Genomic DNA, 14,853 nt, shown 5'->3' on the forward strand with positions numbered 1-14,853 from the left:
ATTAGTAGTTTATTAGAAAAGAGCTGACGTTAAATCTTTTGAGCTGGAGTGAGTTTCTAAAAAATGTGGGTTTCAACGTTCCAGTCCTGTGATTTGTAAGTCTTAACTGTAAGTATGTCAAGCTGAGCCAACAGGAGTGTCTACAGTTTTGATCCATTGTGTGATGTAGTTTCTCAACCCTGGTCTTGGGGGATCCAGTGCAGTGAACATTTGAGATGTTTTCCTTGTACTACACAACTGGTTCAAAAGCTTTGATGATGAACTAAAATGTCCACCTTTTTTGGACTGCAGGAACTGGATCCTACCCCAAAAAAAAAAAGTAATCCATAAAAAGACCACATTAATTCTGTCATCTTTTTCACTTTAACCAAAATGGGTCTGTGTAGGATGATGACGCAGTCTTTGAAAGAGTTAGGACGTCACATTTCATCAGTTCACAACTCACCCCTCAGTCAGCCAATTCTGGCCAAGTGGAGTTAACCATGATTTAACCAACCCGGAGAAGCTCAGTTCTAGAAGATGTATTTTCATAGAACTGTATCTGGGAGTAAGGTGGGTCACATTTGTATGACCGTTTATTTAGGGTTTGAACTCAGAGTAGACAAAAGCCACCCACTTCTGTCTTACATTGTAGTATACACCTCTCATTTCTTTGTGCCGTCACTACTGATCTTTCATCTGGTGTTTGCGTTTGGGGCAGGTGGTGTTAACTCGCAGTGTGTTGGCCAGCCAGACCGGCACCATGTGTGTGTGTGTGTGGCACAGCCCCCAGCAGGTGTGTGTTTTCTCTGCTGGACTGGTGGAGGGCTGCCTCAATCCGCCCACCTGTCACCAAGGGTGGGTTTAGGGGGAGGTGGGGGGGTGACCACGAAAGGGGGCATAGAACAGATGCTTTTCTCAGACAGACAGACAGACAGAGGGAGTGACTTGGCACATGGTCATTTAGTTACCCTCTTTTTTATCTTTCAGTCAGTGTTTCAAAGACGCACTGAGTTGGTTCTAAACCCTTACTGTCTTTTCTCAATAATATTAGGGGTTAGTGTGAGTTGGGGAGATGCGCTGGGATTAAAGTAAAGGAATATACTTCTCTCCTAAAGCAAACATCCTATTTTCTTTCTCTTCAGGTCTCTCTCCACTTCACCATCTTGGCAGCTTCCCCATTCTCTCCGCGCTTTTGTCCCTCCATTACTAACGCCCCTGCCCCCCTTCCATTCCCTGTCTGAACTGTCTCCCTTCTACCCTAACCATTCCTCACCCATGGCCATTCAATCCTCCTGCTACCATGTTCCAGCTTCATGCTGCTCTACAAATTTAATGTCCTTAATACATGTATTATTTATTATATTAATCGTTTTTAATCACATTTCTTGACATGCAGATTTATATACATATTTAGGACTTTCAGATACACCATTGCCAAATTACTATAAAAGTCATTATGATTACAATGGCTTGAATTAATGAGCATAATCTCTAACAACTAGAAATGAAAGATAATGGCTTATCATAGAGAATTAGTATGTATGACTGAAGGGGTGTAACAATTTGATAACACTGGAATGGTCTGCGTTGGTGAGATGTCTTTGTGTTTAGTTCTTTGTGTTGAGGATCAGGCCTTTAATTGTTTTACTTCCTTTTTCAATGCGGTTTTGGTAAGCCTGCTCTGTATAAACAACTAGAGACAGATCTAACTCATGGTACACGCATGAGTCGCCAGAGAAATTATTGGAAATACATTTAGATTCAGCTAAGCCTTAGTTGGCTTGGTTGGCTGATTGTATGTAGGATTGGCAGTCAATTGAGAAATGCATGAATATCTCTGGACAACTAAGTCAAATCTTAATTCCTGAGTAATGTGTGGAGAGTCTACCCCACAAGCAGAGGATGTTCCTGTCACTTTCATGTACTTAATGTTTACACCACAATTGACTCATTTCTGCTTGATGCCAGATTACTCCCTTAAACAAAGTACCGTGACACCGCAACCTCGGCCGACAGCCCACTTCTGTTGTCTTTGAGACTCCGGGACGTTGTGCCAAATGAGAGGTTCAACCATCAGTTCCTCACAGAACCGGTGCTCTGTTTGTTGGCATAGAATTAATCAATTCGCGTACAGTTATTGGACCAAGCAATTCAAAATATATCGAGAGCATGCTGGGAAATATAAACATTGAGGGCAGGGTTTTTTGTGCTTTTGAGCCAGTTTACTCAACAGGTTTGTACAAATTCATCTGACTTGGAGGACAGTTTGTTGATTTAATATACGAGCACAAGGCAACCAGCTGCAATAGGATTCTGAGTTTGCTCAACATTTAACACCAAGTTTGACCTTTGACACCAATCACAAGCCCCTTACTGTTCCCCAGATCACAAGTCAGGCGAACAGCAGGCATCCATCTTAGATCTTACAGTGGAACGTCCCTGGTCCGTCTGACACAGCGGTTGGTATAACAACATTACGCTAGTGTTCCCAGGGCCAGTGAAGAAATGCAGAGTGGGTCATGGTTGATGTAGGAATTGTTCATGGGCCCAGCGTCTCTTTCTCTTCAATCTGACTATTACAGCTGGGACCAGGGTTCCCTGCTTCTGCTGTTCTCATTAGCCTCGCTAGGACTGTGGAATCTCATGAATATCAATGCGGTTAAAGAGCAGCCTGCTAGATATTACTAGCATGTGTGTCTTTCTGTGTATGTTTGTACTGTACATGTAGGGGGTTTTGTAATCCCTCAATACATGTTTTGCCTCATTGCAACTAGGCCAGTGGTGTAGCCTTAAAAAAAGGAGTTGGATTGACTGATTGCCAATCACTGAAAAAAATTACAAATAAAAAGGCAATCACTAAACAAGAAAATTGTAATTAACAAAAGTATTTTGTACAGACCTGGTTGACTAGATGCAGAATGATCTGCTTATCAATGTAATTATTTTCCTCTTGTGAGAGCATCCTTTTAGGCCTAGTGACTGTCAGCCACTATGGGACTTTTTACACTAAGACACAGATTCTCAGTAACCGATTGGTTCATTTGTGTGTGAAATTGCAGAATTCACCTTTTTTTTGTGAGCTTATCCGACAGTAGATGTCAATGTAAACTGAATCATCGTGTAAATGATTATGTAAAATTAGACGCCTGCTCTCTCGTTAACTCTCTGGTGTATGACACTCTAGGAGCTGTCATTGTCTGCTTGCAGCCTTGTATCTCTCTTCCCCTGGTCAGAGGCCTGCGGCTAGGGTTTAATCACGTGAGACGTGTCGGGGCAATTAGGGGTACACTGTGTGAATGTGTCAGCGGTGACTTGTGTGTAGCGAAAGAGACAGAAGGTGTGTGTGTGTGTGTTTGTGTGGGAGGGACTGTGGCCAGACCTCAGTGACCAGTGCAACTGATGCAGTTGTGGCAGACCACTCTGTGGTTGTGGTTGCTTCTATCACCCGTGATGGATCATCTCTTCCTACATTGAGTACAACACTCTGTGGTATCAGACAAATCTGAATGATTGGTGAATTGTTGAGGTCATCGTCACCTTCCCTTTTAAGGTTACAGGTTATATCAACAATGTACATTTTAGCACTCGGGTACCCTACAAACAACAATCCATTGATTGTGTTGTAGAGCTGTTAGCCAGGGAAACCATTACTATCACTGACCAAAAAGTTGCTAGATCGAATCCCTGAGCCAGAAAAGTTCAGCCCCAGAGACAACAAGCTTCAGCCCTGGAGGCAGCAAGTTTCAGTCCTGGAGACAGCCAGGTTCCGTCCCGGAGCATTAATCCTCATTAGAATCCCACAGTTAAAGTCTAATTGTAACAATGGTGTACAACCCTGTTTCCAAAAAGGTTGGGACGCTGTGTAACAAGTAAAGACAAACAGAATGCAATGTACAAACCCTACATTCAATATAAAACAGTACAAAGACAACATATCAATTGTTGAAAATGAAAAATCTTATTGTTTCTTGAAAAATATATGCCCACTTTGAATTTTCACTCCCGAAAACCATCCAGATAACTTATTTTTCAGGGAAGGCCTTGCTTACTTCAGCAAGACAGTGTGGTTACATTCTGCCCATATTACAACAGCATAGCTCAGTAGTAAAAGAGTCTGGGTACTAAACTGGCCTGCCTGCAGTCAATATATACTGCAGGCAGCTGAAATCCTATATAAAGTAAGAATGGGGATACATTTCACATTCAAAACTACAGCAATTTATCTCTTCAGTTCCCAAACGCTTACAGAGTATTGTTAAACGAAGAGGTGATGCAACACAATGGTAAACATGCCCCTGTCAAAACATATTTAAAATGTGTTGCTGGCATCAAATCCAAAATGGGCATGTATGTATTATTCCAAAAACAATAACATTTCTCAGTTTCAACATTTGATGTGTTATCTTTGTGCTAATTTCAATTAAATACAGGGATACATTATTTGCACATCATTGCATTGTATATTTATTTGTATTTTACCCAGCATCACAACTTTATTTTTAGAAAAAGGGTTGTAAAACAAGACCAGATGAACCCACCTGAAAATATACTTTTCATTACCTTTGGCTAAAGTTCACAAGTGGGTCATCTGTCAACTAACTGCTCATTTACATATCATTTCAAAAATAGAAACAGACAATATAAATACCTATAGCTATTAATTACCCATTCAAATCACTTTTTCTCCTGAACGGTACTATCACTGACCTGTTCAACAATGTCTCAGAAGACTGGAATATAGTTAGAAATCATACATTGAAAAAAAAGAAGATTTCAGCCTTGTGTTTATCAAAGTTGATATATCAATGGGGATTAAATGCACTAACACAGTCACTACATGACAATAGAAAAATAAAACTGTCTAGTTACAATATCACCCTTTCTAGGATAAAAAGGTGATGTTGTAAAGGGAATCCTGCAAACCTTTAGAAAAATGTTAAATCCTTGAAGAATTGTACTTCCTCTCTGTGACATCAAATGTATTAAACCATTGGCTCCATTACTGATAAAGTTGCCATTATTAATGCATCTAATTGCTACTTTATTTTGACTGGTTATCTTTTTTAAAGAATATCTGTTTCTGCTCCCTGTTCCTGTGGGATTGTGCTAGATCTGGAACATGTTCTCTCAAAAAGCAAATTGTGCAGCGATAATGGCTTGCTGTTTTCCATACCACAAAAAAAAAAAATACATTGCTTCCCTCTGTTGTCCATGATTTGTTGTCCATGCTGCAGAATATTTCACTCAATCATTCCCTTTTAATTAGCAAGTTGATTTCATTAGACCTAAGTGCTAATGCCTGCTTGTGGTTTTAGGCCTATCTTCATGATGGAACTCAGGCTATTGTGACTGAAGGTGCACAAAGAGATTCCACAGGGTTCCATTCTAGGACAACTGTACTCCATGCTTTATCTACAGGTTTTTTTTATCAAACAGTTGCTCCATTATGCAGTTGTTACATTTATCAAAAGACTTGTTCATTTGAATGACCGCTGTTTGTGGTTGTATATGTACGTCTCTGCTCCTCGTCATGTTGCAAGTCGACCTTGGTAAGGATCCTTGACTTTCACTGCTGACATAGTGACAAGTCGACCTTGGTAAGGATCCTTGACTTTCACTGCTGACATAGTGACAAGTCGACCTTGGTAAGGATCCTTGACTTTCACTGCTGACATAGTGACAAGTCGACCTTGGTAAGGATCCTTGACTTTCACTGCTGACATAGTGACAAGTCAACCTTGGTAAGGATCCTTGACTTTCACTGCTGACATAGTGACAAGTCGACCTTGGTAAGGATCCTTGACTTTCACTGCTGACATAGTGACAAGTCAACCTTGGTAAGGATCCTTGACTTTCACTGCTGACATAGTCACAAGTCAACCTTGGTAAGGATCCTTGACTTTCACTGCTGTCATAATGACAAGTCGACCTTGGTAAGGATCCTTGACTTTCACTGCTGTCATAGTGACAAGTCGACCTTGGTAAGGATCCTTGCACTTTTCTCCTAGTGTGTCTTTGAGGTGTTTCTTTATCCTCATCCACTGCCCTGGCACCACTCGGACGAGTTCTGGGACGTTCTAGACGGGCCTTCTGATTGAACCAGTCTGACAACAGGTTGTGATTGTCTGGTCTTATTTTTATTCATTTTGACTGAGTATCTGTCAACTATTGAGAGAGCACTGACTGAGAGTACTGTATCTCCATATGTTTTTTTCCTTGTTGGCAGTAGTAGAGATGGAAGTTTTGCATAGTGCTGCATAAATTGACTTCATCAATTGATGACAGATATTTCCATTGTTAGTGTTATTTAGTCCTTCATTGCCTTTAAGGATTCCGCTATGACTCTAAACTATCACTCTAAATCTGTCTTCAAAATCCAGGAAAGGCTCTTTGATTGGCGCATTTGGTTATCTCACCCAAATTATTATTGTGGTGTTAGGTTAATTATAGGTAAGAGTAAGAGTTATGGATAATTCTAATAAGGAATGTCCTTGATTATTCAGGACAAAACTTTGTAGTTGCACTCCATCTTCGGGGTGCAAATAGTTGAGTATTTGTATTGTTTTATTTGATCCCATGTTTTATTCCCCACATCGTGAGGATATTTTCCGACCCTTGGAGCATTCAAATAATCGTCTTGGGGTTGCTGTCCGATGTGTGTACCAGAAAGATGTCTCCTGTTTTACAACACTTTCCTAATTCTCTCTGAGAATCTTGTCATCCCTCTTCTGTAATTTTAATAATATAGTAAACGACGAGCGTGTCTTGACCAGCGAGTCAGACCCTTGCTAGATTTGATACACTCTGATGTACAAAAATCTCCTTTCCTCAGGCGATGTCTTATTATCCTGAGGCAATGTCATACATTTAAATGATCTCTTGGTCACATTTGTCCAGTTTCACATTCTTCTTTCTATCGTCAGCCAATGATTATGCCACTGTTTCCGTGGTAGCATCAGGGGCTGCTGTTTCCCTTTGTCAAGTGTTGTCTTTTCACTTGAAGATGCCATTGTTGTCTCTTCTACTTGAACAAAGTATCCTTCACACACCTGTGAACTAGTAAGAACTCCCAGTAGTAGGGGAGGGTTCAAACGAATTATAATGGCATATGTCAATATAGGTCTTCCGATTACTTTGATACATATCTCACACACTTGTCCACCTATTACTCCAACTACTAAGGATTCCTGGAAATAGGAAACGTCTCACACAAATAATAGTGGCCTAATTCCTATGTCTTTTAATCTTTAGGTATGTCTTCATATCACTCTATCGCATGCTAACCTGTCTGTCAATGTGTTGGTTCATAATGGAAAATGTTGATAGCCTTATCAAATCAAAACTCATGAAAGGCACTTCCCAAAATGCGGGCTGTGAACATAGGGTATTTCATTGTTTTAAGAGTTTAATCATGGATATTTTAGGTTACTGTTTGTAAATCAATCTGGAAAAAGTCAGATTTTATGTGTTTTCATTTGAGGCTTTAAGGCAACTAAAGGTGCACATTTTGAAAGTGGGTGGTGACTTTCTAAACCCACTGCATATCCATACCAAATCGTATATTCCAGCAGTACCTGTCTGTGAGGGCAATATTTCCATTTTATCCCAAAATGATTCCCTGAAATATTCCCATTCCTGATATGACTTTTACCCATGACCATATTAGATATCTATCAATGTTTGTTTCCATGTTTTGACTACTAAGCACCTTACATTGATTGAGGAAGGATGTACCACTTCAATTCTGGCATTCATATGAAGAATCTCTCCACTCTAATGTCTTTGTCCCTCAACTCTTTCCACTCTCTCTCTTTTCTTGCTCGGCCCCACTCTCTCTTCCTTTCTCTCCTTCTCTCTACTCAGCTGGTGGGCCAGCCAGGAGGCAGAGTGTGTGTTAGAAGAGTGTAATCTGCTCTTTCTCTCCTCCATTTCCATTTCTATTACTCGTTCACAGCTGGAAGCAAGTCGGTTTGCATGCAGATTAGCTGAGGAGTTGACTCTCTTAGAAAGCAGAAGCAGACGTGTGTGTGTGTGTGTTGTGGGGGGGGGGGGGGGGCTGAGGAAGAAGAGGAGAAAAAAAGAGTAGGTGAGGCTGAGAGACGGGCCCAATAAACGCCAAAGATGATATCAGGGTGTACATTTACTCAGTGGTCTAAATACACTGTGTCATGGGCTACACAGAGGCTTTGGTCCCATGGTTCCCGGCACACTCCTCTGTAAGGTCTATACAATGAGGCTGCGGTTAGTGGCGCCCCGTGGTTACCGATACTGAGATGATTCATGACTATGAGACTTCGCTGAGAGCACATTATATTATTCTCTTTCTGGAAATGCCCAGTTTTGGAGCATGACATCACCTCCATGCCCCTGTTGATGACATCAGGGAGCTAGCGCCGGGAGAAGGAAGTGGAGGTTGCTGACACATGAGTAGCCAATAGCGATTTTTAGACTAAATATTGCTATTGTGGTTCTTTCTGCGATGTATAGGTCAATGACTTATTGAAAAGCAAAGGGGCAAGCAGCATTTGTCCTCGTTTTGAACTGACAGTTGACTGTACTTGACCTAACAGAACTGCTATCAAACATGTAGCGCATCTGACTGTGAGGAGGAACTCTTCTCTGTGTGTGTCCAGGCCTGTGCCTCACTGGCAGCTGTCATTTATGATAATAAGTCTGACTGACACCTCATGCTCCGGAAAAAATGATGAGGCCACTGCACCTCTTAATTTGAACCCGTCAAATCCTTCCTTTTCAACTTTTTTGGAAAGGAAAGAAAAAGGTGCAGTGGTCTCTAGATTTCTTCCGGAGCTGTATGTTTAGCCTAACCCTTCCCTACTGCAGTTCTTATTTCTATTTTAAAGACAAGGAATATAAATTTAAAAAAGGACAATGTATACATGTATTAAACAGATTAGTCTGATTCAGCTAGTCTGAATATGAGCTGCTTCTCTTCACGTCCTCAGTCTTACCCAGAGGGGTGATGAACGGGCTCATTGGCTGTATTAAATCAGCCAGCCAGGCGGTCTCAATTACAGCGATTCACTGTGTCCTCTCCACCTGAACACTGCCCTGCCATGTTTTGAGCTGGGCTTTCACTTACAGCCGACAACCACAACCCCCCCCCCCCCCCCCCCCCCCCCGACACCTCCCGCCTACCCATGAGCCCCTTCCGCGGACAGCTGTGTTATGGCAACACTGACGTCGTTGTGCGTGAGTTTGCGTGTCACGGCCCGTGATCGCTCACTGCCCCAATCACTGTGAAGTCACTGCAGCTATAAGACCACAATCACCACCCGTTATGAGTAGTGGCTCGAGAGACGACAAATAAAGAAAGCTTTAAAAAGACCTAAAGAAAGAGTGGATGAAAGGGGCGTGACAGACATGAGAAGGGTGATCAGGGAGACAGCGATGGATGTACAGATGGGGGCATTCTGTTTTCTGGGGAGGACAGAAAGGAGGGTGAAATGGAGCGCGTAAAAATAAGGACGAAGAAAAGGAGAGGGTGTTTGAGGATTAGCCTGCTGATCAGAAGATCGATAAGAGGCAAAGAATTGGACGAAAGCCTGCGTCTGGGAGTGTGTGTGTTCTTTGTGTATGTCCCTGGGTTTGTGTGTGTGTCTGTGCCAGTCCGTCCCAGGGGAGGGCCAGTCTGGTCCCTCTCATGGGGGGTCACTTCAATAGAGATGTGACAGAGCAGGCTTAACTACACACACACAGATGGACCCCACTCAAGATATAGTATGCACAAATACACACATACACTCACACACACACAGGTGCACAAACACTGGAATGACTGGTCATTAGGGAAGCAAGGAATAAACTGAAGATGGACTTATTTGATAGAACTGAATTGCTATAAGCAGTAAAGGGATATAACAGACCAAGACTACCACCCTGTGTAACTACATTACCCAGGGACTGTGTAACTGACCAGGACTACATTCCCCAGGGATTGTGTAACTGACTTGGACTACATTACCCAGGGACTACAGACAGTTCTCCATTCCAAGAAATATTCTGAATGACACAAGCGGGGTTTGGATTGCATCTATAAACATTGTTCTTGTTATCTTGTAAATTACTATCAAACTACTATCTTGACTGTATACAGTTCCTTATGTTTAATGTTGTTCAATGGATTGTGAAGGGGAACCATTTGCTTAAGGTTACATCAGGTAAACATGAATATATGTTTAAATAACATTTTACAATACATGTCCTATTTCATTTTCACATACTGATGTTTCTCCTGGAGAGACAGTGTATAAACGACAAACGCAAGTCCATATTTAACTCCTGTGTTTCATGCAGAGTTGGCTTTTTATTATTATTCTTCAAAATGATTTATGTATTTCAAGTATTTAGCTCGAGGATAGAGTAGCGACGGGAAGTAGGGTTTGGATTGGTGCGCTTATGATAAAGGTCCCAACACTCCTCCAGGCCTGTAAGATTCTATATGTAGGCAGAAAGGCAAACACATGTCGAGAGACGATAAGGTTTGGGAGCAAGAAAATATTCCAATTAATAATCCTTGAAAAATATTTTAGGAATAGTAGGCTATCTCGGTTGAGGCCAAGTTATTTATCCTGCTAGTTGAAAGGGCACAACAGATCTCTCAGTATAACAGAAACACCATGAGAAGAGAAAAATTTCCATCTTATGCTGCATGTTTTAAGATCTTGAACTCCACTCATTTAAACTTTTCACCCTGTATTTTTTTACCGCCCTGAGAAAAGTGTGGTAGGAAATTACTTTTATAATTCAGATTACTATTAATATAGTACATCAAAAGCAGAGTGTATTGTTAGTGTGAATTGTGAATGCTGAATCAAATGGACAGCACCTCAGCTCGCCTTCACACTTCTAATCTCAGATTAGTGTGAGGCAGAATCTAGTGATCGTGACCGAAAGCCCAGTATTTAAAAACATCCAGAGCTTATGACCACCAGGTTTCTATATCTCTGTGGGAACTACTGCAAAATCATGCCCACACACTTTACTGATGCCAGGTTTTTCCTGACTGTTGCAGGCTTTACCACAACATGACCACACAGGATGACCTATGACACCTCATTGGACCATTATCTGACTGTCTATCTACGTCTTGGAACTAGTAAATAGCCCCCTTGTCTGGTTACACATCCTGTTGGCAGCCCAGTAGGCCGCTATAGAAATGTCAAATTCCCTCCTACTGACCCACTGTCAGAGTAGGCAGCATTATGGCAGGCATCTGACCACTCTCCTCTGATGACTCTTATATCAGAGAAAGGCAGACTGAAGCTGGGACAAAGGACAAAAAATTGTTAACTACCATCATTGACTCCCACACTTCATACCAACCTGCCATTTGCATTAATAGTATGAACTGGAACTTGATTATTCCACTACAAATGTGAGCAATAATAGCATTTAAATGCTACATTGCCTATGGAAATTGTATTCAGTCCTTCAATTTCTACATATTTAGTGGTTTTCCAGAACTCAGTTATTATTGATAATTTTTTGCCATCAATCTACACACAATAATGACCAAGTGAAAATACTTTCTTTTTCTTTTTACATTTGTAACAATTTACAAAAAATGAAAAAATAGGTATTCAGACCATTGCCCAGGACACACAAAAGTTTAGCTTAAATGCATCCTGTGCCACTGGCGTAGCTGGGGTAGATGGGGTGTGCAGGTGTGCAGGGGGTGCGGTTGCACCAGGGCCCGCGGTGAGAGGGTGGCCCGTGTTTGGTGACGAGTGGGCCCTGCCTCCGTCATTAGTAATTGTTTATATTTTAACTTTTATAATGTGTTTCAGTGGGACGATCGCAATGCGACGTCAGCTGTGCTGTTAATGTATGGCAGGATCGCCAGAACGTTGTAAAAAATTGACAGTGGTGTGAAAAAGTGTTTGCCCCCTTCCTGACTCCTTGTTTTTTTACATGTTTGTCACACTTAAATGTCAGATCATCAAACACATTTTAATAATTGTCAAAGATAACACAAGTTAACACAAAATTCAGTTTTGAAATGAAGGTTGTTATTATTAAGGGAAAACTAAATCCAAACCTACATGGCCTTGTGTGAAAAAAGTGTTTGCCCCCGCTAACATAAATCAACTGTGGTTTATCACCCCTGAGTTCAATTTCCCATGCCACACTCAGGCCTGATTACTGCCACACCTGTCCTCAATCAAGAAATCACTGAAATAGGACCTGCCTGTCAAAGTGAAGTAGACCAAAAGATCCTCAAAAGCTAGACATCATGCCGAGATCCAAAAAAATTCAGGAACAAATGAGAAAGAAAACAAATGAGATCTTTCAGTTTGGAAAAGGTTATAACGCTATTTCTAAAGCTTTGGGACTCCAGCGAACCACAGTGAGAGCCATTATCTACAAATGGAGAAAACATGGAACAGTGTTGAACCTTCGCAGGAGTTACCTTAAGAGCGCTGCAACGACACATCCAAGAGGTCACAAAAGACCCCACAACAACATCCAAAGAGCTGCAGCCCTCATGTTCATGACTCCACCATAAGAAAGAGACTGGGCAAAAATGGCCTGCATGGCAGAGTTCCAAGACAAAAACCACTGCTGAGCAAAAAGAACATTAAGGCTTGTCTCATTTTTGCCAAAAAACATCTTGATGATCCCCAAGACTCTTGGGAAAATACTCTGTGGACTGACGAGACAATAGTCAAACTTTTTGAAAGGTGTGTGTCCCATTACATCTGGCATAAAAGTTACACCGCATTTCAGAAAAAGAACATCATACCAACAGTAAAATATGGTGGTGGTAGTGTGATGGTCTGGGCCTGTTTTGCTGCTTCAAGACTTGGAAGACTTGCTGTGATAAATAGAACCATGAATTCCGTTGCCTTTACACCAGCTTGCACCCCGGCCCGGCGTCTAAACGCTACGCCAGTGTCCGGTACTCTTTGATCATCCTTGAGAAATTAAATTGATTATAAATAATTAAAATAACAATGCATTGTATTTATATGGCGCTTTTCAAGGACCTATACAAAAATGAACATGGAACCAAAGCAGACAAAACTATACAACAACAAAAAAAATACCATTAGAAAACAAAGTATATTGAGAGAATGAGATTAGACATGGCTAGGGGTAGATGGAGAGAGTCACAGAGCCTAGGAGCAACTCTTGAGAATGCCCTGTCACCTAAGCCTTTGAGCTTGGACCTGGGGATTATGAGGTAACCCGCAGTACTGGAGGTTGATATGGAAGAAGGTCTGAGAGGTAGGCATGGGCTATATTGTTTAGGGCTTTAAATGTCAGTAGCAGGATTTGTAGTCAATATATTGGGAGATAGGAAGCCAGTGTAACTCAGAGGATAGGGGTGACGCTGCCGGGACTTGGTGTAGGTGAGTAGTCTGGCTGTAGAGTTTTGAACCATTTGGAGCTTATGGAGGGATGTAGATTTGATGCCAGTGATTAAGGGAGTTGCAGTAGTCAAGACGGGAGGTTACGAACGCATGTTTTAGGGTTTCAGCAGCAGGACGGGAGGGGGAAGGTCTGAGTTTGGCATTGTTGGAGAGGTGGAAGAATTAAGATTTTACAGTCTGTTTAATGTGTTGATCAAAGGAAAGTGTAGAGTCCTGAATGAAGCCAAGGTTCCGTGCGTGGGGGGATGGAGAAACAGCGGTGTCATCGATGCTGAGAGTGAAAGTGCCAGTTTTGTTGAGAGTGGATTTGGTTCCAATGAGTATGAGTTCTGTTTTGTCGCTGTTTAGTTGGCGTAAGTTTTGCTTCATCCATGCTTTTATTGCAGTCAGGTAGGATTCAATAAGGTCAGAGGTGGGTTGGTGAGAGACTTGGTGGCTAGATATATTTGTGTATCATCAGCATAGCAGTGGAAATTAAGGTTGAAGTGACAGAGGATTTGACCAAGGGGAAGGATGTAGATGATGAAGAGTAGGGGACCAAGTACTGAGCCCTGGGGGACACCTTGAGTAACTGAGACTGAGTCTGAGTTTAGGACTTTGAGTGAAATGTAACTCCTGTCTCGGTTAGTGAGCTAAGAGTTCCGCCGGGAGAGTGCATTTCCCTCAACGCCCATCCCTAGAGCCTAGTGAGCAGAATCTGCTGGTTAATGGAGTCAAAGGCAGCACTCAGATTGAAGAGAATCAAGATGTTGAGGGAACCGGCATAAGAAGAGAACGTCATTGACAACTTTGAAGAGTTACATTTCTGTGCTATGGATTGGCCCAGGAAACAATATTGAAAAGACTCATACAGATTATTTTTGAGGAGTTAGGTTTGGAACTGTGAGGCAACAATTCTTTCAAGAGTTTTGGCCAGGAACGGGAAGATGGAGGTGGGGTGGAAATTGTTAAGGGTGATGTTGTCTAGTCCAGGTTTCTTTACTATGGGGGTGACAGCAGCAGCTTTGTAGCAGGAGGGGACAATACTGTTGGAGAGGGAGAGGCTGACTATGTGTGGACAGAGAGCAGGTATGGAGGCTTTAATCAGGACTGTGGTAAGAGGAACCAGGGAGCATGTAATATTCTTGGATGTCGTTATGAGTTTTGTGATGTAAGGAGAACCAGCTGGACTGAATGAGGAGAGGTGAGAGTCCTGGGCAGCAGGTGGACAGATTTGGAGGTTAACAGTTGGACGGGGGTGTGGTCAATTTATTAGATAGTGAGGAGTTTATTGTTGTTATTTTATCTTTAAAAAGCTACAAAAAAGAGATGGCAAGTTTAGTGGAGGGGCTAGAGTGAGTCATTGCAGGGCTGATGTAATTTGCTGACAGTAGAGTCCAAGGGTTCAAATTGATTGGCCATGATTTAGAAAGGCACAAACTGTCTGTATGAGGTCCCAAACATCACAGTGCATGTCAGAGCAACAACCAAGCCAAGA

This window comes from Esox lucius, chromosome 20 (assembly GCF_011004845.1).
Source record: "Esox lucius isolate fEsoLuc1 chromosome 20, fEsoLuc1.pri, whole genome shotgun sequence".
NCBI classification, from domain to species: domain Eukaryota; kingdom Metazoa; phylum Chordata; class Actinopteri; order Esociformes; family Esocidae; genus Esox; species Esox lucius.